This window comes from Chelmon rostratus, chromosome 10 (assembly GCF_017976325.1).
Source record: "Chelmon rostratus isolate fCheRos1 chromosome 10, fCheRos1.pri, whole genome shotgun sequence".
NCBI classification, from domain to species: domain Eukaryota; kingdom Metazoa; phylum Chordata; class Actinopteri; order Chaetodontiformes; family Chaetodontidae; genus Chelmon; species Chelmon rostratus.
Window position 1 is genome coordinate 16,626,174 of NC_055667.1, and position 19,327 is coordinate 16,645,500.

At 45.8% G+C, this 19,327-nt stretch overlaps 1 pseudogene; it reads left to right on the forward strand.

Moving 5' to 3' along the window:
- The first annotated feature begins 15,605 nt into the window (after positions 1-15,605).
- LOC121612185 lies at positions 15,606-18,252 on the forward strand (annotated as a pseudogene).
- The last annotated feature ends 1,075 nt before the right edge of the window (positions 18,253-19,327 follow it).

A 19,327-nucleotide genomic window follows, 5' to 3' on the forward strand; every position in this document is an offset into this window, starting at 1 on the left:
ACATGTTTTATTGGATCGCTTACAGGAAAGCTAGACTGAACCCTAAATAATTGAACAACAGCGTTATCTTGTGGCCACTTGGTGTAGTAGCTCAAAAGTACCCATGTTGATATTGTACAATAGCTGCAACAGTATGTCTACATTGAACAATCATTTCCTGACATTAATGTCTCAGATGTAAAATCTGCAGTATTAATAAACGCTTACATTGACTGTTGAAATATTATGTCAAAATCTGCATAAGGTAAACTGTCTTACTGTGTGTGAAAGACAGGGCAAATAGAGTCTATTTCACATTGATTTTCTGTTAAAGTACCTTTAAAACTTGTGTTAACTGAGAAATGGCATGTTAACTGAAACAAGTAGTCCAACTCTGTCTCAAACAAAGCTCTGATGGACCAGCGAGTTCATCATGGCCAGAGTCAGTCCAGGGGATGAGGAACTGTGACATGATTTTATCTGAATATTTTTCTGCACATTTGAAAATTTGTGAATGAAAATAAAATTGTTTCTCAGGAGATTTAATTTAACCACTTGTCGGGAAACAGCTTAATTCAGCCCTTTAGTGTGCCTTTTAGGGGTTTTAAAACACTGTGCACCAAATGTTGGTGACACAGCTTTTTTGTAAACTGATATCATCATCATAACCATGAGTTCTGATGAAGCCCCCAATTCTGTCATTCTGACTCAAATAAAGCAAATTATCCAACAGCACACCACAACTGGTGCTTATTTTACTGATTCACTCTTCACTCAGCAGCATTTTAATGTTAAACAATCTTGCTTTGGATGATATAACATGGATAATCATTTTGAATTTGTTCACACAACATTGATCCACTGTCTTGTCATCTTGTGTGTTCAAGGTAAAAACTTTGTAGTTTCAACTCCTTTATAAAATGCATTGCAAAGTTCAGATGAAGATAATATGGGAACACTTGATGGTGTGGTACACGAAATTTAGAATATGAGGCTGCAACAGTTTGTGTTAGTCTTTTTAGTGATGCAGTGAGAGAGAGGTCCTGCACACCATTCACTCTCCAAGTGTGCATTCAAGCTTTACTGAAGATACTGTACGTTCCTGTCCTCGGACCCTTAGCAGGACAACCTTTTTTTTTAGGATAAAATTCACACTCATGCAGACATCCACCCCAATCTTCTTTACATTCTCAATGCCTTCGCTACTTTTCAAAGAGTATAACAAGGCCACACCTTCTGTACTGCAATACAAACAAACAATGCAAATTTTACTTTCACTTTGAAGGCAGATCTGTACGTAGATAGAGTCGGTGCGGTATGAGATATGTGTCATGAGATAATTACCCTGCATTACCCTTGGTACGTTCACATTATTATGGCTGTGTTTTCTTTATTGTTGGTTTTATCTTTTCACATATTTAATTATGCTACTGATGTCAGGAAAGTGTGGATTTAAGGGGGAACTAAGGGAGTTGAACCCAAATGCAGACACATGGGGGCAGAGATTCAAATTAACAAATTTAACACAGAGAAAACCAAGGAAGACCAAAACTCAGGGAACTATGAATTAACACTAGGGTAAAAGGGTTTACACAGAGAACGAAGACGACACAGGGAAACACTGAATAAACACACAAACACAGAAACACAAAAGACAAGCAGGGGATGGCTCATGGACGAAGACAAACACGAACAAGAAACGTGGCTAGACTTAAACAACACTAAAAGACGCTTACATGGTACGTAAAATGGGTTAAGACAAAGACAACACTAGAACTCACTAACATGAAACGTGGCATCACTTAAGACAAAGACAACTCTAGAAACATATCTACATGAAACATGGCCTGGACATGAACAAGACAGCACATGGAAAAACATTCACTAAAGGTATGGGGCAAGGCACGAAATTCACAAAGACAAGACTGAGAAACACTTACATGGACAGGAACAAAGACAACTGACATGATTTAAACATTTGTGATCATTAATTGCAATCATATATATAAATACACATCATACAGTAACATGACATGATGTTCCTTTATTGAATAGGATAAATCAAAGCAAGTAATCCATCAGTTCCTTTCAAAAGTGAAGTCACACAGTGCTCTACAAGATAGAAAGCACAGAATCAAAGCATTTTATTCATCACAAGAATAAATACACATTCTCAAAGGTCTGTATATAAAACACCCTGCATGTCTGCACACTGGAATAAATGCAGGACAAATCCATACTTAACAAATGAACAGACAAATGTCAGGCCTGTACACACACAGTAAACAGCATAATAGGCCAAATGAATAGAAAATAACACAAATTCCTCTGCTATTGCAGGCCATATTCAACTTAAATGTACAGAATGCACTTTAACTGAAATAATTTAAAACATATTGGTCTCTGATCAGCCGACCACTGTCGTCATCCCGGAAGATGGCTGGATTGTCCCAGTCCATGTCTAATGGCACTCTGGGGGCCCTCTCCTTCCTCAGGCAGGCCACATTATGGAGGACAGCACAGGCCACAGTAATATCGCATGCTCTGTCTGGACTGACCCTCAGATGGTGCAGATGTTACGGGTTTCAAAAGGTAAATGTAACCGAGGTAACAAATGAATTGAGTGGTGTTCACTGCCGTTCACTATCCTGGATGGGATCCTGGAAAACAGAAGTTTGGACGAGAGTTAGTGAAGGAGTGAACCACCATTTCTTCTCCGAATCTCTGTTTGAGAGGAGAGGGAGGGGGTCCCCCACCTAAGGGCACCGCGGTGCAACGGTGAACAAACTTTAGTTCCACTTTCCTTTTCCTCTTTTCTTCCCTCCTACATGACATTTTACTTCACCATAAATTATAAGAAAAATAATATTTAGCATCTGGCTGGCCGTTGCCAACATTAATAAAGAAATATTACATTTATGTAAACAATAGATCTGCAAGTGTTCTCTTATTAAGGTGTACCACACACTCCCCAACAAATAAAAGTGGCTCCTGACACAAGATATCTGGAATGTTTTCACTCTGAACATATTCTTTCCCTTTTCAAACAAAAAAACATCTCAAAACTCTCTAAGTGTGTCCCTACAAGTTCAATACAATGTGAAATGTATCGTATGCATGTTTCAGTCCTTATGAGGTAAGTAAATGTATGGTGTATATAGGGTTCAAAGTCTCTTCAGGTGAATATAGAATGTCTCTAATGGGGTTTCATCCACAGTGGGCTGGGTACATGACAGGTAGGTATGGGTATGGGGCGATGATTGGGGGTTGGAAGGGTTGGAAGTATGGCGGACAGAGACACTGGTGAGCACACTGTACTGGCTGGACTCCAACTGCACTTACAGTGGGCCGTGGCTTATAGACTGGTTGACCCAAGGATGGGTAGGTGAACACATAGCCTGGCCATCTTTCTCTGGTGGACTGTCTCAGTAGGGTCTGATGTTCAGGTTGTGGTGTGGGAACATCGTTCTCCTGATTGGCTGTGTGCATCTCCCCTTGAGGCGACTCCATATCCTGTTTATCCCCACTGGAGACCTCTTGCTCCTCACCTCTGCCACTTTCCCTTTCCTGTTCAGGTCCCACGTGAGTTGTCTCCACCAGGTTGGTCTCATCCTGTTCAGGTCCCACGTGAGTTGTCTCCACCAGGTTGGTCTCATCCTGTTCAGGTCTGTTTGGAAGGTTAGGAACAACATGGGAATCAGGTAAGTGACTTTCAGATCCTGGTCTCTGCACCGGTATTCGCAACCAGTAACGAGGCACGCCGTCCTCTTCCTCAGAGTCACTTACATCTGGGGTCTGTGTCTCATGTGCGGGTCCTGGGGGGTGTGAGGTTCTCTTAGTTCTCTGTTGTGACCCAGCTGTTGTGGTGGGCGGGCTCTGGAGAGGTTCTACAGGTAGGTCGTTGACTTGTAACAGAAGGTTCCTGTGTAGAGTCCGAACCGGGCGGCCTCCTGTCTCTGGACTCACTCTGTAGACCGGGTTATCTCCCACCTGTTCTCTCACAACATAAATAAGCTGCTCCCAGTACGGTCTAAGCTTTCCAGGGCCCCCTCGTTCACTGAGATTGCGTACAAGAACTCTGTCCCCAGGTTGGAGAACAACACCTCTGCTCCTTTTATCATATTGCCTCTTTCCTTTTGAGCTGGACTGTTGGCTGTTTGTGTTGGCTATCCGATATGCCTCAATCATTTTTCCTGCCCATTTCTCCGCATATCCTCTTGCTCCAATGGTTTCAGTTCTCTCCTCCGTTGTGAGGCCGAAGAGAATGTCAACAGGGAGACGAGGATGTCGGCCATACAACAGATAGTACGGGGAGAAACCTGTGGCCTCGTGCTTTGTACAATTGTATGCATGGAGGACATGGGGCAGGTGGTCCTTCCAATTCTCCTTCTCTTTTTCTCCCAGGGTCTGGAGCATCTGCAGTAGTGTGCGATTGAGTCTCTCTGCGGGATTACCCTGGGGATGGTATGGAGAGGTTCTTGAGTGGGCGACACCAGCTAGTTGTCTGAGAGCCCTGAAGAGTTCGTTCTCAAATTCTCGACCCTGGTCATGGTGGAGCTTGGCCGGGTATCCAAACCTGGGAATGAAATCATTGAAAAGCCGGTCGGCCGCCGTCTTACCAGCCTTATTCCTGGTGGGGTAGGCTTGCGCGAACCTGGTGAAGTGGTCCACTACTACCAGGATATACTCGTATCCACCTCGGCAAGCTTCCAGGTGAAGAAAATCGATGCACACCAGCTCAAGGGGCAAACTTGATGTTATGCTCCCCATTGGTGCTCTCTCATGTGTGACTGGCTTCTTCTGTTTAATGCAAGAACACTTTCTGGTCACATATTCTTCTATCTCGCTTTTCATGAAAGGCCAGTAGAAGCGCTCCCTCGCTAAGCTCAGAACTTTCTCAACACCGATGTGACTCATGTTGTTATGTAGCTGGGTGAGCACTGTTTGTTTGTAGGTGCCAGGCAAGACCAGCTGCTGTCGACCTGCACTCTTTCTGTAGAGGAGCTCATCCTCCATGTGTAGCCTGCTCCACTCCCTTAACAGTCTTCTCGTGTGTGTGTCAACCCTCCCCCTGTCTTCCTCTGTTAGTGGTGTGTCGTTTTCCTTCAGCTCTATAACTTTCCCAATAGTAGGGTCTTTCTTTTGTTCCCTCACCAGCTCGTCATGACTGATTCCCTGCAGAGGCTCGATGTGGGGTTGGCTTTGGGATGCTAAGTGGAGGGCTGCCACCCAGGCCACATCCCCTTGCTGTGCTCTCCGACTGCCTTCCCATAGAGCACATACTGCCTCCTCTGTTAACCCTTCCGAACACTCAGCCATGAAGGTGTCAATGTCCAGGGGCAAGCGTGATAAGGTGTCGGCATCGATGTTGGTTTTGCCCGGCCGGTATCTGATGTCGAAATGGAAGTCAGCCAGCTGCCCCACCCGCCGGTGACCCACTGCGTTGAGCTTGGCAGTACTCAGAATATAGGTGAGGGGATTATTGTCTGTAAAGACTGTGAAGTGCGGCGCGTAGAATAGATAGTCCCGGAACTTATCACAAATCGCCCACTTTAATGCGAGGAATTCAAGCTTCCCCCTGTGTAGGTGATAATTTTGTTCCGCTGGTGTTAGCGTGCGGGACCCGTATCCTATCACCCTCATTTTCCCATCCTGCCTCTGATAAAGAACTGCCCCAAGGCCCTTTTGAGAGGCGTCTGTGTGGAGTGTGAAGGGGATGTTAAAATCGGGGTACGCTAACACAGGGGGCTTGGTGAGCCGGTCTACAAGCTGTTCAAGGATCTGCTGGTGTTGTACAGTCCACTCTACTGGGGCTCGGGAGGACGGCTGGTGACCTTTCAGTTTTCCCCGCGATGGCTTGGGCTGAGGGGTGTCAGGCTTTGAGTGGAGTAGGTCGTACAGGGGTTTGGCTATGCGTGAGAAATCCTGTACGTATGTCCGATAATAGCTCAGAAACCCAAGCATCTGCCTGACGTCCCCAACGGTCTGTGGTGTCTTGTGTTTCAGAGCTTGCACAGCTTCCAGGTCTTTGGGATCCATCTTTACCCCCTCTGCTGACACCAACCGGCCGACGTATCGGACCTCTTTGCGGAAGAGCTCGCATTTCTCCGGCTTCAGCTTTACCCCGTGGCGTTGCAAGGCTTGGAGGACTCTGCGTAGCACCTGCAGATGTTCATCAAAGGACCTGGAAAAGCACAACACATCGTCAAGGTAGGGGATGCAGCACTCATCTCTCAGAGTATCGAGCATCGCTTCCATGCTCCTTTGAAAAGCAGCTGGCGCGTTTGACAAGCCAAAGGGTATCCTTACCCACTCGTAGAGCCCCCATGGCGTTATGAATGCAGTCAGGTACCTTGATCCTTCAGCAATGAAGCCTTGGTGGTACGCTTTTCCCTGATCGAGGATCGAGAACCACGTATATCCTCCCAAGGAATCGGTGAGGTCCTGGATTCTAGGGAGAGGGTGGCGGTCCGGCACGGTTTTGTTATTGAGGAGTCGGTAGTCCACACATAGGCGCAAGGATCCATCTCTCTTCCTAACACAGATGACAGGAGCTGCATACGGCGACTGTGACTTCACGATCCATCCTTTGACCAACAGCTCCTGGATGTACTCCTTAACTTCCCTGTAGAGTGGTTTTGGGATGGACGCGTAGGCCCTCTGAACTGGGATGTCATCCTTAGTCCTGATCTCCATCTGTAGGGATGGGATGCATCCTATGTCGTTGCCGTTGTGGGAGAATGCTCCACATTCCTCGTAGAGCACTTCCTTCACCGCCTGCTGCTGTTCAGGGCTCAGGTGACTGATATCAACAGGAGGAAGCCAGGGCTCGAGTGGAGGAGTGTTGGGGGAAGTGATACCATTAACCTCGACTGTTGTCACCTTTCTGGATGTAGAATCAGCCTGATGTGACTCTGGTGCATCGGCCTCAAGGACCTTGACAACATGTTGGATGGTTCCCAGGGCAGTTCTCTTTGGCAGGGTGACCTCATGTTGTGAGTGATTGGAGATGGGCACCTTAACATAAGGCCGTTGGGTGTTATTGACTTCCAAGAGGCCTTCTCCTACACTCAACTGCCCTAAGGCTGCACTCTCTTCAGCAGGTTCGTACAGGACAAGGGAGTCAGAAACATCAAAGTTTTGGGGTAGCCTACACCACACATGGATGGTTCGACCTGGGGGAATGAGGGCGTGGTCTTTGCCCACTCTTACAGTGACTGGATCCCAGTAGGGGGCACCTGAATGAAGTTCACAATGGCTTCCACTTGTTCTTCCTCTATTCCAAATGCACTGCGGAGGAGGCTGATGACTGTTGCAACTGCTTCGCCAGAAGACTCCTTCCTCATGATGATCTCCCCCAGAACATTGGCTCCTAGGAGCGGCTGGGGTAGTGGCAGCTGGCTGACTAGGAAAGGAGCCTGTATGGTGAGGTTGGGGTCATCATTCCCTGCAAGATTGACAGTGAGTTCAACCCATCCACTGTACGGGACGGCGTGGCCAGTGACTGCATACACACTCAGTTCTTCCCCTAAGAGTTCAGAGAGAGGTCTCACTGTATAATCAGGGATGTGAGCAGCAGTCCATTGTTGGTCGATTATACTCACCTGCGAACCTGAATCAAACAGGACTGTTGTTGGGTAACCGCCAATCAAACATTTCAGAAGACTTTTCTTTCCAACTAGGGGTGCTTTGCAGGTGATGTTACTCTGACAGGTAAGTGTGTGTAGCTTTTGTTGTTTGTTTTGCTTGGAGTGTTTCGTTGTGTGAGTGGGGGAATGGCTTACTGTTTGGGACTGAAGCTGTTCACTGGTCTCTGGGCGTCCCTCCGCAGAGACCAAGCCCCGTTTCCCTGCACCTTGGCGCGCTTCAAGCATCCCACTGCTCGGTGTCCTGCTTCCCCGCACACGAAGCAGTGGTTACACTCCTGTAGGTTCTGCTCAGTACATTTTGGACAGCGGGCTGTTCTCCCTCTCACCTGGGCTGTAGGTTGTCTCAGTTGTGGCTGGGCAGGTCTGCTAGGGGGTGGCTGAGGAGGAAGAGGTGACTGGGGGTGAGCTGGCCGGGGTGGAGGACAAAACACCTGAGTATTTGTTGTACATTGATCCATCAAAGAAGCCACCATGTGTGTAAGGGTTTCCACCTGAGCACTGAGTTGCTGTATTGTCTGGAAATTCTTATTGTCTGTTGCTTTGTCCCATGATTTTTCATTGTTGTTACAGTCTCCCGCCTCAACCTTGGCACTGTGCACTTGTGTTGTCTTTTGTCGGGGGAGTTGTCCAAGTCTGCGCTGATGCTCATTCTCGTCGCTCATTATTTTCATGACCTGGCTGAGGATTTCCTCGTCTGTGACTAGGCTGTTTGAGATTAAAGGTCTCAGTCTCTGTCGGAGGTCAGCATGTTTTGTCCCCAATCCCTGATAGATAGTGTGGAGAAAGACTTCCTGGATGGTCTTTGGATCATAAGAGATATCTGTACTAGCCTGTCGGGACTGAAAAAGGAGTTTCTGCTTGAGTCCAATCATGCGGTACAGAAACTGCTGAGGTGATTCGTGGTCTGATTGTCTGGCGCACATCAATTCCTGGAACATCTCAGTCGTTGCTTTCTCACCGAGGTGGGACCTGAGGCAAGGTGTGAGGCAAAAAGGCTCACTGGCATACCTTCTGTCCCCCAGCGGCACACCAGAGAATTCACCTGTGAATGCAAAATGTCATCAATTGAGGGACATTCTCGACACAACCTTGATGTTAAAAGTGGCTATTAAAAGAGGTCATGTGGCTCACCTTGTGACAGGCGCCGACAGACTGCAGAGGACCGAAAGATTCGTAAATCATGGACTGAGCCAGGCCACTTTGCCACAACATTGCTGATCAGGTAGTCAGCATTGCAGACCATCTGAAATTATAAGATGTAGACTATTAAACCAATCAATGCACATCACAAGCAGTGTACAGCGTTCATTAATGTCATAAAGTCATGTTCACCTGAACATTAATGCTGTGAAAGGATTTCCTGTTCACAAAATCTCCCTCATGGGCACCTGAGGGGGATTTTATTTTGATATGGGTGCAGTCAAGTGTACCAATGACATTGGGGAAACCTGCAACACAAAGCAATGAGTATCCTACTATGACTGTTAACACTTGTCCTGTAATTTGTAATTTATCTTACCTGCAATGCTATAAAAATCCTCTTTGATGTCACGGAGCCTTCTGTGACCAGGGAAGGAGATGAAGACACCTGAAAGTGATCTAATAGCTAGGTACACACAACGCACCCTACAGCAAAATGTGGCCTTGTTCAGGTTTTCAGCATCCCCCACCGAGTACAGGAAGCCTCCACTTGCAAAAAAAAGCAAGGCCACAAACACCAGCACTCAGCGCATGGCTCCGTGCTGTGTGGTGTTGGATCCTGGGACCCAGCAGTCTGCACAGATAGCGGATGCCATCTGCAGAAAACCTATAGCGTCCATAGAGGTGGTCATCAGGGAAGACCAATGGGTCCCTGAAGACCCTCTCCCGCCTAAAGGCTCACCTGAGCAGAAGTGCTTCTTCATCCACAACCTCTTGCAGAAATGGGCACGCCATCATTAGAGCAGGAAGAAACACACCATTTTGGGCCTTCATATAGGCTATTGGATCTCTAGATTTAATGAGGAACACCTTTGCACCTTCACAAGCTACAAATGGTTATCCAATCATCAGGATACCTGCTGCCTTAAAGAATAGATAATTGATTGAAATGGCCCCTGTCTGACCTTCAAACTGCTCAACTTCTGCCATGAAGTGTTTTGATATCTGGGAAATAGCATTTCAGGTACATTGTGTGCGTTTCTTCTTGCGTTAAAACAGCCAGTCTTTGGTGTGTGACTTCCAACCAATCAAACCACTTGGGGCTACCATAGAGATGACACTAGGCATTATGTCACAGACTGTGGAATTACAATCTGCAATCCTACCTAAATGTGCACACATTAAATAAGCAAACATGAGAGAGAGTCATTTAATCTTTTTGTTTGTGTTACAGTCAGCATACAGTGTGCACTGAAGGTAAAACTCACCTCCCGCTTATTTTGAGTTCCAATTTTCTGAGTTTCTTCCTTTTGAGTTTGGATTCCAATGAGAGGTCTTCAATCTGTTTTTTATATATATATATTCAATGTCCAGATCTGCCAGTTTTATTTGCTGTCTAAGATGTGTGGCATATAACTGCCTGATAGCTTGTGAGTTCTGTAAATACATAACAATTAGCACAGCGGGAATTTTGCGTGATGAGAATGCACTTCCATTAATACTCACTATGTTGCACGGCTAGCTTTCACCCTGTACAGCATCTTGGTCCTGTGACAGAAATTACATTTTGTGTGGGCACCAGATGATGACTTCTCACCATTATAGACTGAATGAGTACTTCCACTTTACGATACCTCAAGCCTTCTTGAATCAAGAGAGATTGTCTCCTCATCCAAGTCCTCTGCTACTGCTCCTGCTACTCCACTGGTGCCTTCACCCTGTCACATTTAAAAGGGATTCATATTGAAACTAATAGATGAGACACGCCAGGCCTACAGTAGGCCTTTGATGGAGTACTCACTGGATCATCATCTTGTTCTGGTATTTGTGACCCCAGTGTTGGAGGCTCCAACAGTGAAGTGGTGTTTCCAGACACTGCAAGGTAAACCAAAGTCAGATAGTCCAGATGGATTAAATATGAATGGTTATATGTCCCATGTAAAGATGGAAGAATGTACCTTTTATGAAGAGGGAGGCATCTTCTTGGGAGGGACACATATTTGAGTCTCCCCTCAAACACAGGCCAATCTCTGTTTGATGCTAAGGCTCTGTCCTCTGCTGGGGTTAGGTCAGCTAGTGATGACCCACCACCCATGTCTTGCTTGTGTTTTTTTTTTTTTTTTTTTTTTTTTTTTTGCTATAAGTACAGACAATATGTGAGCAGGCACCGTCTGGGTACAAAGTATGTACATGTTAGGGCACTTACCATTCTGCAGGATGTTCTTGTACTTGATCTTGACTTACTGCCAAGTTCATCTGGGCCCAGTCATGTTTAATCTGAAAATAATAAAGGACACACACACACACACACACATAATGAATGAAACAACAGAGGAGCATGAGGAGCAAATACGGAGCTGCATTTACATGATTTCACTCACATCTGCAGTCAATTTCACTGGCAGTTCCAGCTTTGTCATAATCAGAATACAACTTCATTTTTGGGGATGTTAATAAACTGTTGAGATTGTTATTGTGATGGTTTCAGTGGAGTAGTGAGTGTGTGTTTGTGCAATAGTATTCTGTTGTGTCAAAAATAGACAGGGTGTGTCAGGTTTGATTGGGCGTTGTTCTACCAGGTGTTTAATGATCCCCTTGGCATGTTTTTACAGGTTGACAGGAGGAAAACAGACCCCCACGGGGCTGTTATGGGCTAGCTACCCACAGCAGCGGGCTCCGTCACCCTAGTAGGGCACAAGAGCCACCTAACCTGGCTACAAAAAGTTCAAGAAGAAGAATACCCCTAGAGTCTGCGAGAGCAGGGGCGCAAGAAGACTCAACGACTGACCTCCCGGTAACGACCCTTGGAATGGACACAACAACAAATGAAGGAAGTGGCAATACTCTTGAGAAACCAGCAGCTGGACATGCTCAGCTGGCGTGACATCTGGCAGATGGAGGGAGTGCGGCTGAGCTTTACCATCAGAGCAACGTATGACCTGTTACTTTCCCCTGAAAATCTGAAACTGTGGTATGGAGAAGATCGCACCTGTTCCCTGTGTCGAGCATCAGCATCCCTTAAGCACATCCTGTCAGGATGCACTACAAGTCTTACCCAAGGGCGCTATACTTGGAGACATAACCAAGTACTCAGAGAACTGGCATCTACACTGGAACAGAAGCGAATCACCACAAATCAGCTTCCACAAACAGCAACGGGAAAGGTCCACTTCCTACAGTTTGTACCACCAGGCCAATCTCAAGAGCAACAAACAACACCAAAGAATGCCAGCATCCTGCCGTCTGCTCGAGATTGGAAATTGGAAGTGGACATTGGCGAAAAGCTTGTTTTTTCCCCAGAAATAGCAGCTACAACACTCTCCATCAGCAAAGCTGGCTTATGTCGTGGAGCTGACAATACCATGGGAAGATGGGGTTGAAGAGGCCTACGAACGAAAGAAAAACAAATATGCTGACCTGGCAGCAGAAGCATCCCAGAACGGCTGGAAGACCACCATCTTCCCAGTAGAAGTGGGATGCAGGGGATTTGTTGCAACATCTACCATCAGTCTGCTGAGGAAAGTGGGGGTGAGGGGACGCTCCTTTCAACAGGCAATCAAGACCGTGTCAAGTGCTGCCGAAAGAGGCAGCAACTGGCTCTGGATAAAGAGAAACGACAACAACTGGGCACCAAGATAGCGACAGATGGTATGCGGAGTCCATCGAGGATCATAGAGGGTATGGTATGGGGGGGGGGGCTGGGACACTGGGTACACCGTTGAGCCCTCTGGAGGCGTTGTGGGTTTCAATCAACGAAACGTCGATGAAGCAGGGTACCCACCTGATGACCCCAATGAAATACATACCCTCCCTTTCACCACTTCACACTGACTGCTATTTTCAAGAGTTACCTACTTACCAAGGGATTAAAACATCTAGTCCTATTAGCTTTACTTACTTACTGAACACCATTCACCCTCCAAGTGTGCATTCAAGCTTTACTGAAGACACTGTACGTTCCTGTCCACGGACCCTCAGCAGGACAACCTTTTTTAAGGAGAAAATTCACACTCATGCAGACATCCACCCCAATCTTCTTTACATTCTCAAAGCCTTCGCTACTTTTCAAAGAGTATAATAAGGTCACACTTTGTACTGCAATACAACATTTAGAGTGAATTGAATTTGGTAACCAAATTTCCTCAAACTAATTAGGTAATGCAAATTTTACTTTCACTTTGAAGGCAGCTCTGTATGTAGATAGAGTCAGTGCAGTATGAGATATGAGCCATGAGATAAAGCCAAAAAGCCAGGCACTGTTCAAACCCTTGTTGTTGTGCAGCTCTGCCCTGATCAGCTGTACCAATGTGTTTGTGTGACCATCCCTACATATCTAATGTCTGTCAGATCAGCATCGACAACGTGGAAGTGGTTTTTACTGGTATTCTGTTGTGTCAAAAATAGACAGGGTGTGTCTGGTTTGATTGGGCGTTGTTCTACCAGGTGTTTAATGATCCTGTTTGCATGTTTTTAAGCCATTCCTGTGTAGTGTTGGGTTTATCCAGGGCTCACTGGGTGTCATGCAACAACATTTTGTGTTCTTGTCCTAGATCTGTTTCACTTTCGTTGTGAGAGTTGCTTCTAAACCCTCTTAGCTAAGAAGTGACGTTCCATGCTCTGATACATGAATGGTACAGAATTACATTAAAGCTAAATTAAAGCAAATTATCCCACATCACACCATACTGGTACTTATTTTTTTTTTTTTTTTTTTTGCTATAAGTACAGACAATATGTGAGCAGGCACCGTCTGGGTACAAAGTATGTACATGTTAGGGCACTTACCATTCTGCAGGATGTTCTTGTACTTGATCTTGACTTACTGCCAAGTTCATCTGGGCCCAGTCATGTTTAATCTGAAAATAATAAAGGACACACACACACACACACACATAATGAATGAAACAACAGAGGAGCATGAGGAGCAAATACGGAGCTGCATTTACATGATTTCACTCACATCTGCAGTCAATTTCACTGGCAGTTCCAGCTTTGTCATAATCAGAATACAACTTCATTTTTGGGGATGTTAATAAACTGTTGAGATTGTTATTGTGATGGTTTCAGTGGAGTAGTGAGTGTGTGTTTGTGCAATAGTATTCTGTTGTGTCAAAAATAGACAGGGTGTGTCAGGTTTGATTGGGCGTTGTTCTACCAGGTGTTTAATGATCCCCTTGGCATGTTTTTAAGCCATTCCTGTGTAGCGTTGGGTTTATCCAGGGCTCACTGGGTGTCATGCAACAACATTTTTGTGTTCTTGTCCTAAATCTGCTTCACTTTTGCTTTGAGGGTTTCTTCTAAACCCTCTTAGCTAAGGAGTGTCGTTCCATACTCTGATACATGAATGGTAAAGAATTACATTAAAGCTAAATTAAAGCAAATTATCCCACAGCACACCATAACTGGTACTTATTTTATTGATTCACTCTTCACTCAGCAGCATTTTAATGTTAAACAATCATGTTGGCATGAGGAGCAAATACGGAGCTGCATTTACATGATTTCACTCACATCTGCAGTCAATTTCACTGGCAGTTCCAGCTGTTTCATAATCAGAATACAACTATGTTTTTGGGGATGTTAATAAACTGTTTGGATTGTTATTGTGATGGCTTCAGTGGAGTAGTGTGTGTTTGTGCAATAGTTATGCATTCAGGTGATCTGCAATACTTTGCCACGCTTTCTTTCGTTGTTTTATGGCAGTGGCAGTGTGTCCTTTTTTTTTAAATTTGGTCTTTCACCTCTTCATATGCCTCCATAATTATCTCCTGCTCCAACAGGGAGAAGTTTGCCGCACGAGATGCCATGGTGAATCAGTGAATCTGTGATTGATTGTGGGCCCTATTTGAGGAGCTGTGTGCTGCAATTTATCCAGGATTGGTTTCACCTGGCTTGGTGTTTGTGCAACCAATTAAGCCCGAACTCTGTTGTTTTGGATTGGTTGAGCCAGGCTCAATAACTTATCCTGGATGTCTGATTCCTACTTTTGTGCAATGGACCCCAGGCGTGCACAGCACGGATCATGACAACTGACTGTGTGATGAGCAAGCAGTACTCCAACAAAGCAATTTGTGTGAATGCATGGAATGAGGAAAATTAGTTCAGTGATCAGTTGGGACAATTGACAGGAGGAAACAGACCCCCACGGGGCTGTTATGGGCTAGCTACCCACAGCAGCGGGCTCCGTCACCCTAGTAGGGCACAAGAGCCACCTAACCTGGCTACAAAAAGTTCAAGAAGAAGAATACCCCTAGAGTCTGCGAGAGCAGGGGCGCAAGAAGACTCAACGACTGACCTCCCGGTAACGACCCTTGGAATGGACACAACAACAAATGAAGGAAGTGGCAATACTCTTGAGAAACCAGCAGCTGGACATGCTCTTCAGACTTGCCTGTGCGGATGGGCCAAAGTAACATCAACCCATGGTCTTAAAGTACATCAAGGACGGAAGAAATGCCTGAAAACCTCCAAACTAGGGCCCCGCATTGACAAAATCCTGTTAAGAAGAAGGTCAAATCAGTCGGATGACACTCAGTGGCAGGAAGAACCCCACAGTTCGCAGAGCATCAGCACCCTAAGGAGTAAGGAAGGAGCTTCAGGCAGAATCATCAGTCCAAGACAACATCAAGCACATCGCAAAAGTGACAACATGCAAGGACGTAAGCCATTGGTGAAATTGCCAAAGTCTAACAGCAAGGAGTGGGAAAATATCAACAGACTACTTTATCCTAAATCAAATCAAAGGATCAGCCGTGAATAAGCTGGAAAAGTTGGGAGATAATTTACAGCTACGGAGAGAAAACATTTGGAGTGAAGGAACAAGTCAGGAAAATAGACATGGCTCCTCTCCCCAAATTCCAATGGCTTCAAGAAATCCAGCAACTGGTGAAGGAAAGGCGACGGCTAAGAAAGTTGTGGAAAAAAGCGTCAGCAGAAGAAAGGAAAGGCATCGACCTCCTGCAAGAAGACCTAAAGCAGAGGCTGTCAAAGCTCCGCCGACCAGAAAGCCTAAGGAAAGAGAAAGCCAGAACCGACTTCGACAAAGACCCCTTCAAATTTGTGAAAAGCATATTCACAAAGGAGAAGAGTGGATCCCTGAAAACATCAAAAGACCAAGTTGAAGAACATCTGAGAACCACCTATACTGATGAACGGAAAGATAAACCAATCCTTGTTCCCGCTGACATCCCTCCAACATCAGTTCAATATCAGCCCTCCCAAGCTGAGTGAGGTGAAGCAGGCAGTAAAAAAGGCAAGATCAGCTTCTGCACCAGGCCTTAACGGTGTCCCTTATAGTGTCTACAAGAACGCTCCAAATACCCTGAAAGTTCTGTGGAAAAACATGAGGGCGGTATGGAACAAGCAAGTCATCCCCAAAGCCTGGCGAAGAGCAGGAGGAGTGCTCATCCCAAAAGAAAAGAACTCGGCCACCATTGAACAGTTTCGCTCGATAAACCTTCTGAACATCGAAGGCAAGATCTTCTTCAGTGTATTGGCGCAACGACTGTCAAAGTATCTGAAACAGAACCATCTCATTGACACATCAATCCAAAAGGCTGGCATAGCAGATTTCATAGCAGGATGCCTCGAACATAACAGCATTATATGGCATGGCAAATCCAAACTGCTAAAAGAGAAGGGAAAGATCTTCATGTCTTGTTCCTTGATCTGGCTAACGCCTATGGATCTGTCCCTCATTCACTACTGTGGACTGCCTTTGAGTTCTTCCAAGTGCCCACGACAATGATAAATCTGGTAAAACACTACTTCCAAGATCTGCAGTTTTGCCTCACAACATCAGGCTTCACCAATGAGTGGCCAGAAGCTACCACCAATACAAGCCTATATGGATGATTTGACAACATTGACATCAACGGCCCCCTGAACCAAGAGACTCCTGGAGAAACTTCATCGAAACATCACAGGGGCAAGGATGAAGTTAAAGCCCAGTAAGTGCAGAAGCATCTCCATTGTGAAAGGCCAAGTCACAGACCAGAGGTTTTACATTGGCGGAATACCTGTACCAACGGTATCAGGAATGCCAGTGAAGAGCCTGGGACGATGGTATGACGCAAAGCTCAAAGACAATTTGAACAACTAAAAAAGGACACCATCACTTACATGAATTGCATCAATAAGACCCTGTTGCCAGGAAAACTCAAGTTGTGGTGCTTCCAGTTTGGCATCCTCCCAAGACTCTTGTGGCCTTTAACTGTGTACGAGATCCCCATCACCAAGGTGGAAAAGTTGGAACGGGTGATAAGCACACAGCTCAAACAGTGGCTTGGAGTTCCACGGTGCCTAAGCTCCATCGGACTGTACGGGAATGGAAAATTGAAATTACCAATCACAGGTCTCGTGGAGGAATTCAAATGCACCAAAGCAAGGCTGGTCATGACCCTTTCTGAATCTGAGGACACAGTAATTCGAACAGCGGCCCCCCGGGTGGCAACGGGAAGAAAGTGGACTCCATCAGAAGCTGTTCAGAGTGCAACGTCTGCTCTTCACTTTAGAGATGTGGTTGGCCAAGTCCAGCATGGGAGAGAGGGCTCATCCCAAAAAGCTCCTCTGTGACACCAAGCAACACCAGCGCAGAAGAGACAGCTTTTGGTAGAGGAAGTCAGGAGGCAGGAGGAGGTAGACCGACATGCCAAAGCTGTCTCCATGGCTAGGCAGGAGAGATGGACCAACTGGGAGAGCCTGGAGAGGAAAAGGCTCAGCTGGCGTGACATCTGGCAGATGGAGGGAGTGCGGCTGAGCTTTACCATCAGAGCAACGTATGACCTGTTACTTTCCCCTGAAAATCTGAAACTGTGGTATGGAGAAGATCGCACCTGTTCCCTGTGTCGAGCATCAGCATCCCTTAAGCACATCCTGTCAGGATGCACTACAAGTCTTACCCAAGGGCGCTATACTTGGAGACATAACCAAGTACTCAGAGAACTGGCATCTACACTGGAACAGAAGCGAATCACCACAAATCAGCTTCCACAAACAGCAACGGGAAAGGTCCACTTCCTACAGTTTGTACCACCAGGCCAATCTCAAGAGCAACAAACAACACCAAAGAATGCCAGCATCCTGCCGTCTGCTCGAGATTGGAAATTGGAAGTGGACATTGGCGAAAAGCTTGTTTTTTCCCCAGAAATAGCAGCTACAACACTCTCCATCAGCAAAGCTGGCTTATGTCGTGGAGCTGACAATACCATGGGAAGATGGGGTTGAAGAGGCCTACGAACGAAAGAAAAACAAATATGCTGACCTGGCAGCAGAAGCATCCCAGAACGGCTGGAAGACCACCATCTTCCCAGTAGAAGTGGGATGCAGGGGATTTGTTGCAACATCTACCATCAGTCTGCTGAGGAAAGTGGGGGTGAGGGGACGCTCCTTTCAACAGGCAATCAAGACCGTGTCAAGTGCTGCCGAAAGAGGCAGCAACTGGCTCTGGATAAAGAGAAACGACAACAACTGGGCACCAAGATAGCGACAGATGGTATGCGGAGTCCATCGAGGATCATAGAGGGTATGGTATGGGGGGGGGGGGCTGGGACACTGGGTACACCGTTGAGCCCTCTGGAGGCGTTGTGGGTTTCAATCAACGAAACGTCGATGAAGCAGGGTACCCACCTGATGACCCCAATGAAATACATACCCTCCCTTTCACCACTTCACACTGACTGCTATTTTCAAGAGTTACCTACTTACCAAGGGATTAAAACATCTAGTCCTATTAGCTTTACTTACTTACTGAACACCATTCACCCTCCAAGTGTGCATTCAAGCTTTACTGAAGACACTGTACGTTCCTGTCCACGGACCCTCAGCAGGACAACCTTTTTTAAGGAGAAAATTCACACTCATGCAGACATCCACCCCAATCTTCTTTACATTCTCAAAGCCTTCGCTACTTTTCAAAGAGTATAATAAGGTCACACTTTGTACTGCAATACAACATTTAGAGTGAATTGAATTTGGTAACCAAATTTCCTCAAACTAATTAGGTAATGCAAATTTTACTTTCACTTTGAAGGCAGCTCTGTATGTAGATAGAGTCAGTGCAGTATGAGATATGAGCCATGAGATAAAGCCAAAAAGCCAGGCACTGTTCAAACCCTTGTTGTTGTGCAGCTCTGCCCTGATCAGCTGTACCAATGTGTTTGTGTGACCATCCCTACATATCTAATGTCTGTCAGATCAGCATCGACAACGTGGAAGTGGTTTTTACTGGTATTCTGTTGTGTCAAAAATAGACAGGGTGTGTCTGGTTTGATTGGGCGTTGTTCTACCAGGTGTTTAATGATCCTGTTTGCATGTTTTTAAGCCATTCCTGTGTAGTGTTGGGTTTATCCAGGGCTCACTGGGTGTCATGCAACAACATTTTGTGTTCTTGTCCTAGATCTGTTTCACTTTCGTTGTGAGAGTTGCTTCTAAACCCTCTTAGCTAAGAAGTGACGTTCCATGCTCTGATACATGAATGGTACAGAATTACATTAAAGCTAAATTAAAGCAAATTATCCCACATCACACCATACTGGTACTTATTTTACTATAAGACAGGC